Below are 17,749 nucleotides of genomic sequence, written 5' to 3'. Positions count from 1 at the left end.
GGGCAGTCGGCCTTCTGACTTGAACTGCAGCACTGACTGTTCTCTGGGTCTCCAGCCTGATGGCCTCCTTGCAGATTTTGAACTTGCCAGCCCTGCAATCATGTGTGGGTCAATTCCTTAAAATCTCTCTCTCTTTCTCAATAGAGACATAGATAGATGAAGATCAATTGATCTATCTATCTATCTATCACCTATCTACATCCTGTTGATTCTGTTTCTCTGGAGAACCTTAACTAATTTATTGTTCTACATAAGCTTGGAAACTTCCCTGAAGAGTGAATTCATAACATCTCAACACCGACCTTACTTTCATTCTACCTTTAGAAGCAGATTATTCTAATATCTTTATCTCCCTTGGAAAAAAATTATAAGCATTATCTGTGGAGAAGGAGAAAGGGCAAATGAAGCCAATATAAAATTCATTTTGATAGATATTAATTTTGTAGCACAATATGTGATTTTTTTTGTATGAACTAATTTTAATTACCCTCCCCCCATGCAAAAAAAGAAAAGGGGGGAGGAGGTAGAGAAGAAAGAAGGGGAAGAAGAAGAAGAAGGTGAAATAAACAATAGTTCTTTAAAAGATATGTAAAACAAAAAGTGGCATCCGTCCAGGATGAATCAATAGGTTGGCCAACCCCTTTTCTAGTAAAATGATATTCAGCTGTAAGAAAAGCAACCACAAAGGGTTTTTTTTTTTTATCTTTACTCTCTCTCTTTTTTTTATAATTTATGATTCGTACACAGTCTATTTCAAAGTCTCATTTAAACTTTCTGTAGTGAATCATCCCCATTGCAGTTTCTTAGGAATGCTAGTGAATCACTCTTTTAAAATGTTTTAAGTACTTAATGTTCCTTAGTATTTAACATTCAATAAATTCGCTGTTACTATTTATGAATGCTTGTAAATATTTTTATAAGATAAACATTTTCCAGAGAATTGAGTATTTAAATGAGATAAGAAAGGATACTGTCTGATTTCTGAAATTCCTGGAAATATATTGAGTGGACACGATCAGGAAACAGAATAGCATGGTATAAAAAGCCCCAAATTTGAAGTCTATGTTCTAGTGCTGGCTGTAATTACCTGGGTCATCTTAGGCAAAGCTATTTATCTTTGAATCTCAGTCATCATCTTATCTATAATATCAGAATTTTATTATGGGCATGAGAGATTATTTTACATTAGAGGGCTTGCTGCAGAGAGGGATTCATCTGCCTTGGTGTGATTTAGTAGAATCAATAGTGTAACATGTAGCAAAAATGCATAGTGGGAGGAGGTGAGAGAGTCAAGAGGACATTGCAAGGGTCTTGCCCAGGAGCTCTGGGCTAAAAAGAACCAGGTGACCCCCCTGGGTTGACAGGAAGGTCTAGAATTGGGTCAACAGAATTTTTCCTCCAACCTAGGCTTGAAGGAGGGGCCTAGAAAGTATAGCCATAGAGCATGGCTGAGCAGGATGAGAACTCACCACATGGCCTGGGTGTCAAGTGTTCTTTCTAATGGCAGAAGGCGTAAGAGATCCCTGCAGATGGGGGCACCTCTGGCCTGCAAAACCAGAATATCCAGGAAACTTGCTTCTAAGGAAATTCCAGCTCTTTCAGGAAGATTGCCTTGAAAGGGATGGTTCTTGCTATCAAGGAGTGCATGTGTGGATAAAAATACATACCTCTCTGAATTATCTGAAGGATAATGTACCTAAAGGACTTAGCACAGTGCTTGGTATGTAGCAGGCCTTCACTAAATGACAACTGTCATTGTGTTTACTGTTACTATTATAATTTTCAAATGGGAGAAGGAGGTGTGAGAAATGAAAGCCCATAGAAAAGGCAGACTCTGAATTATTTCTGAGTTACTCTAGAAAGTACTTAAAAACACTTGGTGTTCTTTGGATGAGCAGAACATAATCATAAACTGATGTAGCTCAGATAATTCATCTGAATTATCATGACGGGGTGGGCCAGGGAAGCCTAGAGATGTGAGGTTTCTAGAGCTGCCTGGAGGGGGCTAATGCTACCCCACAGGCCCATGTCCACTGGATGTGGGAGGCCTGAGTAAGTCATGGGTGCTCTTGTAAATGAGTAGGTGATTATGTTAAAGCATCAAATTAGCATACATGTATTCATTAATTTGTGTTAAGCAGAAATACTAGGAAGAGGAACTAACAAGTCCCTCCACAGTCCAGGCACTGAGCTTATTTTATACTTTGTAACGGTCTTAGGTGTATCCTTCCTCCCATTTTCTATTTGAGAAGACAGAGGTACAGAGAGCTTAAGCGACTTTTCCTAGCTGGGTCTAAAACTGGGATGGAAACCCAGGGCAATCAGTCCTCCAACTCCCTGTATTTTCCTCCACACGGTATTTTGATTGTGTAAGCTCCTTTCTGCGCCTTCTCTTTCTTGACAGCATTATTTCCTAAGCATTCCTCTATATGCAAGTAATTACTATTTGACATGGTACTTTGCAGTAAAACTGTCCTCTTGTGGGCACTGACCTACATTTTTTGAAGTGTTTTCCTCGTGGTGTTTGTTAACTGTTGCTGAGTAGCCTGCTATTTCTCAGGGTGCTGGTGAATTCGGTGATGGCACATAGCTAAGCAATTGGCATGTTTCATGGCTGCAAACCACCTGTGCCACCAAATAGGAGAAACAAAGGGAAATCAAGTGTACAATATGGTACAAATGTCAAATGCCAAGATTCAAAATTTCTTGTTTTACTGGATGATGGATACTTTTCTAAAACATATGCTTCTTCCTTCACTGTTTTATTTACAGATGGATCATAACTCATACAGCACTAACATTAAGCATATTTCCTGTTCACTATATTGGACTAAGTTTTTTCTGCTTTTAAAAAATGTATCTAAACTTAATATAACATTAAAATATTTACGGTAGTATTGATAATTTCTCCAACTTGGTGTACTGTAAAAATGCAACTAAGGAGAAAAAATTAGGTTATAGTTAAATTAGTAAGATTTATATTTTTTAAAAATGAAGAAGCTAGTTAAATTTGGATCTTCGTATTACTATTTTTCATTAATTCTCATTTCAATGTTACAAGAATTAGTTCTAATTCTTGTAATAATTACACAAAGAATTAGAACTAATTCTTGTAACATTAAAATCCTTAAAGGCATTCTGTCACATCAAATATATTCATCTTTAATTAGGAATATTTCCAGTTAACTAAAATTAGGTCATGCCAAACTTTCTAAAATACTACGCTTAAAATTCTGGTTGATTTTTGACATCTCCAAAGCATCTATATACAAAATGAAGAATAATCCTTATCAAATATTTCAGTTTTTATTCAGAAAACACTCCCACATTTACTGTAGTTGCCAGTGCCCTCTACATGTTCACAAAATAATTACTTTTTGAGAAAAATGTTCGAGGAATGTATGAGTCGTTTTCCAGGCAATCACCCACTCCTTTCTCTGATGGTTAGGAGTTTTAGCATTTCACAAGTAAAAACATCACTTTTTGTTATTGATATAAAACCTGGATTTTGAACAATAAGTCCTAAAGCAGCAGAGTGCCGTGGTAAAGAGTGAGATGCTAGAAACCGTTCTGCTGCCTTTCCTTTCAGTGACTTCCCACTGCTTTTGTTCACTGATGTTGTATATACTATAGGGTCCGCCTTCACAACTTTCCACTTGCGTGGAATTCCATCTGTTTAATCAAACTGAAACAAAAGGTAGTGTCAATGTCCTTGTATCTTAAAAGATTTCCTTCCTGATATATTATCTTGGTAACCCATTGCATCATTCAGAAGAATAAATACCCCAGCTCAGCACACAGGAAATGTAACAAGAAAAGGAAATAGATGATATTAAGATACGTACATGTGTATATCACACACACATACACACATATGTATGTGACACACACATACACATACAAAAAATGGAGAGAAACAGAAAGTGTATAAATGGCAAATTCCAATTTTTAATGAAATAAGTAAAAAAGTTCTTATGAATAAATTATTAACCAGTTCAAAGTAAATAACTGTGTAGCTTGTAAGTTTTTCTTCACAAAAGATGCAAAATCAAGTGAACTCCCTTCCATCTTAGTGACAACTGGGCAGAGTCCAAACTCCTTAGCACAATACACAATGCCATTTACAACCTGACCCTGTCCAGCCTTTTTAGATTTGTCTCTGTCACTTTGTCTTCATTCTGTATTTCAGCCAAACTCAACTATATTCCCTTTCTCCTGAATCTCTCATGCATTTTCAAGCCTCTCTGCATTTGCCTGTGCTGCTCTGTCTGTTCAAAATTCCTGCCTGGCAAACTCCTACCCATTCTTCAATGTCCCTTCTTCTTTCCTTTGCATAGTCACTGTCACAGTTCTCTGTGCATGTTTTTGCTATAATAGTCAATGGACTGAATTGCATTTAAAAAAAAATTTCCATGTCCTTATCCACTATTAACAGTGAATATCTCAATGACTAGGACTATATCATATTCATCTCATCTCCCCAGGACAGGACAGGACTTATTGAGGAGAGACTCAATAAGTGTTGGTTCAATTAATAAATTAAACAAGAGGATTCCAGAGAGTCAATAAAGGAGAGTGAAAAAGTAGAGTGGGAGGTGGCTCAGCCTTTAGACAAAGAGACAATGAATTCACCATATTTGTATGAAATTCCCTAGCATGATACTTCGTTGTCCCAGCAGAGGTCTTCACTCATCAGCTAAGAATAGGGGGAAGGTCTGGCAGCTCAGGCATCACACAGGAGAGAAGCGTTCCTCCACAAGGAGACTCATGTTACAGTAGCACTTCTGGAGCCTTCCTACCCTCCCCTCTCCTACCTTAGCCTGTGGTAGTGTCCGCTTACTTCCTTCCAAAAATAGTCTAGGGAAGAGGACCAGGACCTAGATGATTTCATCAAGTTGGGTTCTGGGCACACTCCAACAAGCTAGGTTACAGACCTACATGTAGGAATTTATAGTTTGCAAAGCACTGTCACATAGGCACATATATCACCTCATTTAATCTTATTTCGGGCTAACTTATCTTAGGTCATCAGATGTAGAAGAAATCTTAACTTAAATAGTCTAAGGTAAGCCACCCTGATAAACCCAGTCTAATTGCATGTTAAAACTCACTTTGGAGTGTGAAGATAGATGATGGTATCCTTGTTATAACCAAATATTAATAAAATGTTTTGTTGTTTTAAAAGTAATAGACAGTGTAAAAAATTAAACTATGTAAAAGGCTACAAAATAATATACAAATGTAATCTTCCTATTCTAACCTCAAGAACCCTGTTCTTACCCTGCCAAGGTAACCACCATGAAAACTTTCTTCTATATCCTTCTAGAAATGTTTTCAGTGTATATGTGTGCATACATATACATACATATGGGTTACATAAAAATATTACAAGTATTTATAAGTGCAAATGTATGTGCCTTATGTAAATATACATTTATGTATAAATTATGATCATTAACATATAAAACATGTAACAAAATCATACCTATATATGTGTGTATATATACATATATATACAATAATTCTGTATAAAATCCTATCTATGTGGTGTGTGTGTATGTGCAACCATGAACCTAGCACTGTACTGGATATTGAGGGGAATGGTTGCTGGTGGAGGCTGGTGATTGTGTAAAAGGAAGAGATAGTTCTGCACAGATAGCATTATTTCTGATTATATGCCAAAGTTAATGAACTGGATCAGGTACCAGTTTTTTTGTGGGTAAAGCATATAGCTAGCTGTTCACACAGTGCCAACTTACTTTCTGGGCCCAGGCTGATTTGGTCAGAGAACCTTCTTCCCTAGGAAGCTTGATCTGTGGTTCCCCTTATCTAGTGACACGTAGGAGTTGCTTTGCTGTTACAGCAACAGCCTGTAACTGTTTGACTTCCAAGACTGACCTGCTGGTTCCTTTGAAAACAAACCCATTGGAGTGACCAGTGAAGTCATCTATGGTGGTAATTGACTGTTTATTGTCTCCACTTGGCCTCCCTGCCAGTGACTAGAGGGTAAACACAATGTTTCAATCATCTTTGTTGCCCCAGCACAGACTCCACACTTCAATGTGCATTTGTTGAACAGATCCAAAGCTGCAATTGGCACTTAACACAGTATCTCACCTGCAGAGTCTCCACTTTGGAGAGGTAGATGCCCTTTCTTTATGATACGTTATCAAAGGCATCCTCTCTTCTAGACACCATGTGGAAGTACATCATTGATCTTTAATGCTTCTGGTTTCCTCTTTTACCCTTAAACTGCTTTTGAACTGTCAAACTGAAGCAAGCCATTTGGTGATTTCTATGCTTGGCATCTGGGGTTATTTGGGGTGTGTATGAGGGCAATTGCTTTATATTCTGAAACACTCATGCAGAGCCTGAGTAATCTTTGCTTTTCTGGGGAAGGAATAGCTTACAGTCTCTGAGGAAGTATGCAGCACAAAAAGAGAATAAAGCAATGACAAAACAACAACAGCAACAACAAAATGGAAAAAAAGATAAGACTAAGAACTTAAACTCTACAAATTTATGCACACACATTCTTTAATGAATTAGTTGCTAGACTTGAAAGCAGTTCAGCTAGACCGGAATACATCAACAGTCTTAGTTCTGTCATGGAGTCTCCAGGGAGGACTGCTAACTCCAGCCTCAGCCTCCTCATCTGTGGCATGGGTTCACTGGGAAAGAGGAATTAACTCAAGACACAGTAGTTGGCATTGACTCTCTGATGAAGTTCCACGTGGGAGAGTTAGTATACTTGTGTATATAGAGAGAGCAGAAGTTACAGGGATATGGATTTTGACTCCATTTAAGGAAGAACTCTCAAATACAAAGCTTTCCTAAGGTGGAATGGCCACTTTGTAAGGTGATATATTATTTGATACTGAAAATATTTGAAATGTCCTGGATATAAGAATGTATTAAGTGGCTTCCAAGTTCCCTGACATCTTTTACAAATATGATTTTGTGTCTCGTTGATCGCTAAGGCAGCATTGTACTATATAACTTTCTGCAGTGATGGAAATGTTCCGTATCTGTGAGGTCCAAAATGGTAGTCACTGACTACCTGTGCTTATTGAGCACTTGTATGACTGAGGAACTGATTTTTTAATTTAATTTAATTCTAATTAATTTAAATAGCTACACGTGGCTAGTGGCTACCATATTAGACAGTGCTGCTCTAAAATCTCTACCAGCTCTATAGTTTGAATTTTTTAAGCTCTTATCATTATCATTTTATAATCAAATACTGTGTCCTGGACACTGTGTATAAAATTGCTCTATTTAGGATATGGTCCTGCTTTAGAAAAAAATCACCTTCTTGAGAGAAAAGTAGAACCCATGTAAAAACATTGAATTGGAATAAGGAATAAGGATACATAGCAAATAAACTACTGCCAAACTAGAAAGTGCCCATGTCCAAACACTCTATTGTAGAGCCACAATTAAAACACAGGTGTTTCTAAGAAGCATAAAGATACGAAGACCAGCTCCTGTCCTTTGCTGTCTTTGGGGTGGGAGGGAAGTAGCTTTAGGCTCGAGGCTCCCACTGATGTGTTATTGTGCTGAATGCAGGATTCTTCCCTCAGTACCTACTCAATGGTCTGCTGTGTTTTCCTATACATTAAGAGTAATAGAGGCCAGGCACGGTGGTTCACTGCGCCAAAGCTTTGTATTTGAGAGTTCATCCTTAAATGGAGTCAAAATCCATATCCCTGTAACTTCTGCTCTCTCTATATACACAAATGTACTAACTCTCCCACCTGGAACTTCATCAGAGAGTCAATGCCAACTACTGTGTCTTGAGTTAATCCCAGCACTCTGGGAGGCCAAGGCAGGCGGATCACGAGGTCAGGAGATCGAGACCATCCTGGCTGACGTGGTGAAACCCTGTCTCTACTAAAAATACAAAAATTAGCCAGGTGTGGTGGCGGGCGCCTGTAGTCCCAGCTACTTGGGAGGCTGAGGCAGGAGAATGGCGTGAACCCAGAAGGCGGAGCTTGCAGTGAGCCAAGATCGCGCCACTGTACTCCAGCCTGGGCAACAGAGCGAGACTCTGTCAAAAAAAAAAAAAGAGTAATAGAGACGCAGAACAATGTGATAAAGTGACTTCAAGCTTCATGTTACTTCACCAGAAAGAAGAAGGTCTTTCTTCCTCATTTTAGATGAGGAAGAAGCCCTGAAATCTAATCCTCATATTTTACAGAGAAGAAAACTGACACCTGAAACCCAGAAAAGACTTGTGCATTGTACAGTCATGTGGTTATTTAATAGTAGACTATTTCATTTGTGTAAATTAATAATGTAGTAAATAACAGTTATTCTTCTTCTAAAATGTAATCTTTTTCTCAAAAAAAAAAAAAAAAAAAAATGGCGCCTCCCAAGAGCTTCTCGGAGTTGAAGGAGAGTCAAGCACATCATCTAACAGCATTTCTCTGGAGTGTTTCACAGCTCTCCTGTTTCTTAAGGGGGTGACACAGACATTTATTGAAAACCTGGTTTGAGGACTGGACTGAACTTCTGCTTGTGTTTATTTCAGCTAAGACGTGGTCTCCCCAGACCTGGTCCCAAGAACAACTGTCATGTGCTCAAGGTCTGCTCTGGGACCATATTCTCTCCAAACAAGGCTCTTTATAGCAGTTGCCAAGAAGAAATTCTTTCTTCTTATAATTCATTGAACATCCTTGTAAGTCACCTAGAGAATGGCAAAATCTAAACAAACAAGTTCTGTTTTCAATTTGTCTTCCTGAAAACCAAACTTCACCCACATGAAACTAGCTAGCATGCCTCAAATACTGAAAGCTTCTAGGTACTTTCTGAGTTTGCTCTGACTCATGTCTTACCTACATATTTATTCTTAATTAAAAAGAATCAAATAAAAGACAGAAGAGAAATTGGGCGCTCTTTCAACAAATTATTTGATTCTTCGTATACCTTCATTTTTTCTTCATTACCATGTGAACCTCTTTCTTTTTCCTTGGAATGAATAGAGAATTCAGATAACTAACATATTTGGAAGATTTTTTAATGGAACATTTAGATTTTAGAAGTTCAGCAATTTAAGGAAAGCCACTCCATATCAAGTGCTATGATCTAATCAGATTTCTTTTCATAATGACTAGTAGATTTTCATGATGTCAGTTGCCCATCTAAAACCCATAATTGGTTTCCAAATGGGACTCTTCTGGATTAAATATGACCTCTTAAGCCTGGCAATCTATCGTTAACTTTTTCTTTCCCTCTACCTAGCAAACATCTTCAATTCACTCTTCATCCCCACCCCAACACATTCCCTTTTTCAGCCAGGCTTTTCTCCTTACTATGTTCCCTCCTCTACATTTTTCTTTTTTCTTTTTTCTTTTTTCTTTTTTTTGGTGGGGGGATGGAGTCTCGCTCTGTCATCCAGGCTGGAGTGCAGTGGCACGATCTCGGCTCACTGCAACCTCCGCCTCCCAGGTTCAAGTGATTCTCCTCTCTCAGCCTCCCGAGTAGCTGGGATTACAGGCACCTGCCACCACACCCGACTAACTTTTTAAATATTTTTAGTAGAGACAGGGTTTCACCATGTTGGCAAGGCTGGTCATGAACTCCTAGCCTCAAGTAATCTGCCCGCCTCGGCCTCCCAAAGTGCTGGGATTACAGGCGTGAGCCACCACGCCCTGCCACTCCCGACATTTTTCTTGTGTATAGGCCTCTCCTACCTTCCCTGCATAACATTCCATACCTCATTCCCACTATTCAGGACCAACATCTCTTCCAAGAACTGGCTTAAAGCTCTTTCTCCTTTAGAAATATTTCCCATCTAAGCCCATCCAAGACTCATGTTCTGTGACTTGCCTATTCTGAGAATCACTGAATGTTTGTTTGTCTTGATTTTGCATTACTTCTATGCAAAAAGCTTTAGAGTTGGGGAGTTGGGGTTAGGAGGAGACTACACAGATACCCTGCCATTCTCCAGATGAGGAAACTGGGTTTCAGATTGAGTGATTCGTCCAAGATCACAGGATTAGAAGCCGCATCTCCAAGACCAGGCTATTTTCACCTCATCATATTGCCTCTTAGTTTTATATGTGTCATGCTAAAAACTTGGAAGACTAGAAATAGTATTACATAGTATACAAATAAAAGTGCCCAACTGCATTAGAGTGCTGCTTATGTTTCTATTACTAAAAATTGTGGCTACTACCATTTGTGATCACTTACTGTGAAGGAGGAGCTGAGCTAATTACTTTACATGTATTTGTTAATTGGCATGCTGTGTCTGAGACTGCTGGACCATGTTCCCCAGCCTTCCCAGCAGTGAGATGCAACCATGGCACTGAGTTCTGGCTAATGGAATGGGTGTAGAACTGGTGTATGCAGCTCCAGGCTTGGCTCATAAAAACCTCCTTCATGCCCTCTCCTCCTGCTCTGTTGGATGGATGTTGGGCTCCAGGGTGATCTTGGAAGCCCAAGTTGAAGATGGTGGAGTCATTAAGATAAAATGAGCTTGGTCCCAAATCAACACTTGTTGGAGAGCTGTCTGGTGATCAGTAGGACCCCTTTGAACTGTGATGTGAGCAAGAAATAAACTACTCTTGTGAGGCCACCGAGATTTTGGCTAGCATTTACCTGAATACTCATTTTTAAACTTAATTCTTACAGTATCCCTATGAAATAGTTATTATTCCCATTTTACAAATGGAAAACCGAAAATGAAAGTGGCTACAATTCTTGCATGAGGCATAGCCAAGATTTGAATGCAGGCCTGACTCCACATGCCTCCCCCTCCCTCTCTATCTCTCTCTTTCTATCTTGAACACAGAAGTTCCTGTGGCGAACTTCATCAAGGACTTTCACAGATAAGAACCATTTTATGCCCTTATGCAGAAATGCATCAACTCTGTCCACCACCAACAGATGGCAGTAGTGGTTGCCTGTAAACCAGCACTTTGAATTTATGAACAAATGGACTTAAGAATATTATGAAATAAAACATAACCTGTGTGTGCACAGAGAGTTTCCAAATGTTTTGCTGCCTTTTCTCTGGTGAGGGATAATTTTCCGTTTTTGAGAATTATCATTTTCAAGTTATTTAAATGACCGGGGCTTGTATAGTCTAGAATCATGAAGAAATGGTCTAGAATGAGACCATTTGAAAAAATGAGGAAATTGGTTTAGAATCATTTAATAACCAATATGTTCCCTTCAGACTCTGACATTTCATTGTGCACATGTGAGAAAATATAAAAAACTGGACCCACAAAGAACTGGTAAGCTTACAGTTCACACTGGGCTGCCTGTCTCCCCAGGGGAGCCAGGGTAGGTAGGACAGGAATCCTGAAGTTATGTTCTGTGATTATTCTTGACAACAGGTAAACCAGGCTACACTAATGCCAAAGTTAAGCTGTCTGTATTTATTTATTTTGCTTCTGTATATTTTAAAACTTTTCCTTTAATGAACACATGTAATTGTAAAATTAAAACAATATTGAGAAAAAGAAATCACACACATGGACACTCAAAAACCAAGCAAGCAATGTGAAGGTCCTATTATAAAGAATGACACAGTAGAGCAGAAAGGTTGATGAATGGGCTTTGGGTCATGACAGTCCTGGGTTAAAAGTCCGACTCTCCTGCTTACTTACAGTGTGGCCTTAGGTAAGTTTCACACCCTTGCTAAGACTCAGTTTTGCCATCCATTAAAAAGGAAGGGGGTAATGCATCAAAACCATCGGGCTTTGTGAGGAAACGCACATGAGCCAGAGGGTCTGGGATGGGATGTTGAAGATGGTGAGGGTAATGTACACAGGATTACATTTAAATGGTTTCCACTGACAATAAAATCATAAAGAGCAATTATGTACCAATCATTTTCTCTCACTCAACATATTAACCGAAGTTGTTTTTTGGTGTGTATGCAATTTGAATTCCCCAGATCATCATATGTTCCTCAAAACAGAAGTCATATCTTCTTTTTATTCTCCAGCGTGCCTGGTTTGTGGGCATGGGAAGAGTGTATGTCAGTCAATGCTTCTTGCTTGAGTAGGGGGATTATGATACTCCCTGGCTTTACCTGCAATCATTCAGCTTCAGATTGTTACAGAGCAGTTTTATAGCATCACAGATAGATATAAAGAAGAGGAAAAGAAGGTCTACTGGGATGCCCACCACGCTGTGAATACTATAGGACTGTCTTGAACAATATGTATCTACTCACTACATGTGACTATTTAAATTTAAATTTATTAAAAGTAATAAAGTTAAAAACACAGTTCCTCATACCAGCCACATTTCAAGTACTCAATAGCCACAGGTGGTAATTGGCTACCCTGTGAAACTGCCCAGATATTGAATATTTCCCTTATTGCCAAGTTCTAGTGGATAGTGCTGCTCCAGAACTCCACAGAAAGCTCCTGAAAACTGGAGAAAGAGAATTTCCAGGGGCAGGGCCTTCTTTCTTCCTCAATATCAACTTATTTAAAAAACTCTTTTTTTTTTTTTTTTTCAGATGGAGTCTCAATCTGTCACCAGGCTGGAGTGCAGTGGTGTCATCTTGGCTCATTGCAGCCTCAGCCTCCTGGGTTCAAGCCATTTTCCTGCCTCAGCCTCCTGAACAGCTGGGATTACAGGTTCCTCCCACCATGCCCAGATAATTTTTGTATTTTTAGAAGAGACAGGGTTTCGCCATGTTGGCCAGGCTTGTCTTGAATTTCTGGCCTCAAGTGATCCATCCACCTTGGCCTCACAAAGTGCTGGGATTACAGGCTTGAACTACCGCACCCAGCCTAAAAAAACTATTAAATGCAAACTATGTACCATATTAATGGCTACCACTTATTAAGCATTTAGTATGTGCAAGGCATAGTGCTAAAAACATTGTACACATTATCCAATTCTCACACTCTGAAAGGCAGGCATTATTAACTATTATAACAGTTATTACTACTGATAAATAATAATTGTAACAAATATTATAATTACTAAGTTAATTAATATTAACTTGCTTTTTAGAAATGAGAAAACATAGGCTCAGAGAGGTTAAATCACTTGCCTGAGATCTCACAGCCTTCAAATGACAGAGCTGTGATTCAAACTCAGCATTTATCTGGCTTAACCGTCTCTGTACTAACCATGACCCACTACTGCCTTTCTCCTTATCATACCTCTCAAAGGCACAGTTAGGAGTTGTGGGGATTTGCAGATGTATGAATCAGTCCCTACCTTCAAAGCTTCTCAATCTAGTGTAGGAAATAAATGGGTAGAAATACATATAACCATTTACATGTAATCCCGTGTACATTACCCTCACCATCCCCAACATCCCATCCCAGACCCTCTGGCTCATGTGCGTTTCCTCACAAAGCCCGATGGTTTTGATGCATTACCCCCTTCCTTTTTAATGGATGGCAAAACTGAGTCTTAGCAAGGGTGTGAAACTTACCTAAGGCCACACTGTAAGTAAGTAGGACAGTTGGGCTTTGAACCCAGGACTGTCATGACCCAAAGCCCATTCATCAACCTTTCTGCTCTACTGTGTCATTCTTTATAATAGGACCTTCACATTGCTTGCTTGGTTTTTGAGTGTCCATGTGTGTGATTTCTTTTTCTCAATATTGTTTTAATTTTACAATTACATGTGTTCATTGAAGGAAAAGCTTTAAAATATAGAAAAGCAAAATAAATACATATAACTAAATATAATTAGAAAACAAGCTCTGTTAAAGAAGAATGATGTTAAAGAAGGCTAGGTCATAAAAGACATCACAGCTTCCACCTACTCTTGTATTGCTCACTCTGTGGGAAGCCAGCCGCCATGTTGTGAGGCCATTCAAGAAGCTCTGTAGGGAGGTCCACGTGGAGATGAACCTGTGAGACATAATAAGTGCTTATTATTATTTTTAGTTACTAAATTTTGGGGTAATTTACTATGCAGTAATACATAGATAATAGGAGAGGCATTAGATTACTTTGTGATCTCAAGCTTGGGTGATGATGGAGCTAATTATCTATTTTTTTTTTATTTTCAAAACATAATCCATAACAACAAGCCACTTTGTGATCCAATTTCATATGAACTTCCATTCAAGGAACAACTGTCTGGGAACTGAAAAGTAGATGAACACTATTTAAGCTTTTTTTTTTTTTTTTTTTTTGAGACGGAGTCTCGCTCTGTCGCCCAGGCTGGAGTGCAGTGGCGCGATCTCGGCTCACTGCAACCTCTGCCTCCCGGGCTTACGCCATTCTCCTGCCTCAGCCTCCTGAGTAGCTGGGACTACAGGCGCCTGCCACCACGCCTGGATAATTTTTTTGAATTTTTAGTAGAGTCGGGGTTTCACCATGTTAGCCAGGATGGTCTCGATCTCCTGACCTCATGATCTGCCTGCCTCGGCCTACCAAAGTGCTAGGATTACAGGCGTGAGCCACCGCGCCTAGCCTATTTAAGCTTTTACAACAATCTTTCCTAAAAGTGACATGGGGGAACTACCTTCAAAATTCTTAGATAAATGTCTTTCAAATCTTCTTTGCCATCTTATCCTATAGCCTTGATACCAAATTAGTGCCCAACTCAATCTCCAAGATCTTTCAGAAAACTATACCATAAACTCAAGTCAGGTAGGCTTTTGTTACCTTCTTCTTTGGACATATGTAAATATGTAGTAATGTTTGTCTTTTCAGCTTTCATATCTTCTCATTATAGTCAGCCCTTGTATCCATGAGTTCTCCATCCATGGATTCAACCAACCTCAATTTGAAAATATTCGGGGAAAATAATGGATGGTTACATCTTTACTGAACATGTACCGCCTTTTTTCTTGCCATTATCCTCTAAACAATACGGTATGACAACTATTTACATAACATTTACATTGTATTAGGTATAAGTAATCTAGAGATGATTTCAAGTATACAGGAGGATGTGTGTAGGTTATATGCAACACTATCCAATTTTATATGAGACTCAAGCACTTGTGGATTTTAGTATCCAAGGAGGTCCTGAAACCAATTTCCCTTGGACCACTGAGGGACAAATGTATTTATATTATATTATAATATATTTAGTCCCAGAAACCATCCATGCTTTGAAGCATTGCCAGTCAATGCTCCTTGAGTAAGGGAATGGTTGCTTTTTGTTTTGGATGGGGAGGAAGGGAGAAGAGAAAATGAGAGTGTCTATGTTACAATTGCAAATAAGCAAACAAAAATTCCCTGCAGTTTATTTTTCATCTATATGCTCACCAAAGAAACCAGTTCCAGGAGGCAGCCTGGTTCAGGCCAGTCCATTTACTCTCTGTGTGACACTGAGGATGCTGGATGTCATTTCTGTATCTCAGTTTCTTCATTTGTAAAATTATAATATCTTCTCGCTGGTTTGTGGGAATATTAAATGAATTGAAGCATGTAAAGCACCTTACACAGACCCTACCGCGTTGTATTCATTCAGCAGCTACTAAAGTCTAACAGCATTTAAATTATTGAAAATTCAGTGTCCCTAAATATTATCCACAAGGGATGACTGATTTCAGGTGACAGTATTTGAGCATCCCTTCTGAAACATACTTTGATTCTTTTGATGTTTTGATAGATAGAAAGCTGCTTCTATTATTGTTCAGGCAATACAGTGACTGTCATCACATCCAAGATGGATGTGAATAACATCCATCACCTCTGGACACAAAAGCAGTAAGCACTTAAAATCTGATTTATATCATGACATATGTATGAGAGGTAACTTCTATGACTGTCTTTTAAAAATCTTTTTGCACTTTTGTTTCTGGTTCTGAATGTATCATAATAAAGGCCATTATGCTATAATTGATTAACTTCACTACCTAGTGTAAACGTTCAATTCAACTCCACCCCTATTTATTGAGCCCTTATTATGTGCCAAACACAGTTCTAGGTATTTTGGTTCCATCAGTATACAAAAAGTCAAAGATACCTGCCCCCAAGTGCTTACATTCTAGTGGGAGGATACAGAAAATAAATAATAAATGTAGTATGTAATATATTACATAGGATGTTAGACGGTGATAATTGCAATGGAAAAAAGAAAAAGTAGAGTAAGGGGGTGACCGAAATTCCACACTAATTAATGTCTCTCTGGGCCTGATAAATTTTGCATACCTTACATAGCTCAGACTGTTCTAGGCTATTTTTCTTTTCTGAGTTGATTCTCAGATAACAATCAGCTGACCAAACAACTTTCTGGTACTCTAGGAACAAAGTTATAATATATTATCTTGCATATTTAGAAAATGTTCATACACTATAGGGCCATTCCCATCCAATTAGAAAAAAATACCTTTAAACACATGCAATGATTGTGAGTTATGTATGCCTCAAATCTTCGTGTTAAAATAAAGGATTAGACCAAATGCAATGTTGCTCTTTAAGCACATCTCTCAGATGCCCCCTTTCCTCTCCACTACAGAAGTATATAACTATGGTAGACAGTATAATTGATGACCAGTAGGAGAAAACTAAAGGAGGCCATCATGATATGCCTTAAAAATGGATCTTGGAAATAAACTGTATATTTCAAACTGGGTTAACCATTTCTTCTTAGAAATTCTCCCTTTCAAAAGAAGAGTGTAAGGACTATGGGTGGGAACTACCTTCCACTGCAGCCCCTTCCCCCAAAATAATAAAGTTTAGTCTCCTTAAGCGCACACAGTCACCCGGCAATACATCCTGTAAATCTTTTGTATCTATTAGGATTGTTGGGGCTGCATATGATAGACATGTATAAATAAAAGTAAAAATATCAAACAAATATACAAATGGATTATAAATAAACTTATATTAATATAGATCTAGGATAAATATTTTTGGCCATTATTCCTACAAGGACAGTGGTGGTCCGATATATCCAAAGTCAAATTCTTTTAGGGATAAATCTCTTTCTACACAGCTAGGTTAGCAGGGCAGATGAGTCTGTGACCTAGCAATGAAGCCTTAATTGTAGCGAGCCCCGGGTTGGGAATGAGAGCTTCCCTAGATCTCTGAGTTCTTTAGGTTAATCCGACTGTCTCTTTCATTCTTTTGAGAGCCATAAGGGGAGTCCTTCCAAGAGCTTTAGGTACGTGTCTCTAGCTATCTTTTGGGCACTCTTCATATACATCTTCTTGGTTCATCTTCCAAGTCAGAGCCTAGAAGTCTTCCAACATCTCCTTCCCTTACTCCCTGTATTGGTCAGAGTACCATCAGGGAAGCAGAGCCACTATGGACAAAATGAACCAAGGATTTTATACAACTAGGGGGAGGAACTAGGGAAATGAAGGCCTGAAAATGATCAAAGAAAAGCCACTAACCAGCTGCTGCAGTGGAACTATGAAGAAGGCTGGTGTTGAAGTCTATGAAAGGTTTTTGGGTCTTTGTGGCAACTGTCTCTGTGAATCCCAGTGAACCATCTGGTGGTGGGCCTGGGGTCACTCTTGGCCAGCAGGGCTGGAAGTCAGGATGGAAAGCTGGATGTACTTGGGAAAAAGTGAGGAAAAACTAGAATCATGAAGGTAAACTGGAACCTACAAGGAAAAACTGGAACTCATGTTTGTCTCTCACTGCATCTCACCTGGTGATGAACAGGAAAAGCTGTATCACTAGTCTGAGAGCTGTCCATATGGAGAAGCTGAAGGAGGAGGTGGGTAGGGGCTAGACCAGCTGTGAGCCAGCCCAGACCAAGTGAGCCAGCAGATCAGTGATAAAATAATGGCTACTGTTTCATTTCCACCTTCCAGATTACACCAAAATGTGTGGCCACTCCTAACCCAGA

Source organism: Pan paniscus, chromosome 3 (genome assembly GCF_029289425.2).
Source record: "Pan paniscus chromosome 3, NHGRI_mPanPan1-v2.0_pri, whole genome shotgun sequence".
Classification (NCBI taxonomy): domain Eukaryota; kingdom Metazoa; phylum Chordata; class Mammalia; order Primates; family Hominidae; genus Pan; species Pan paniscus.
This window is presented reverse-complemented; position numbering follows the sequence as displayed.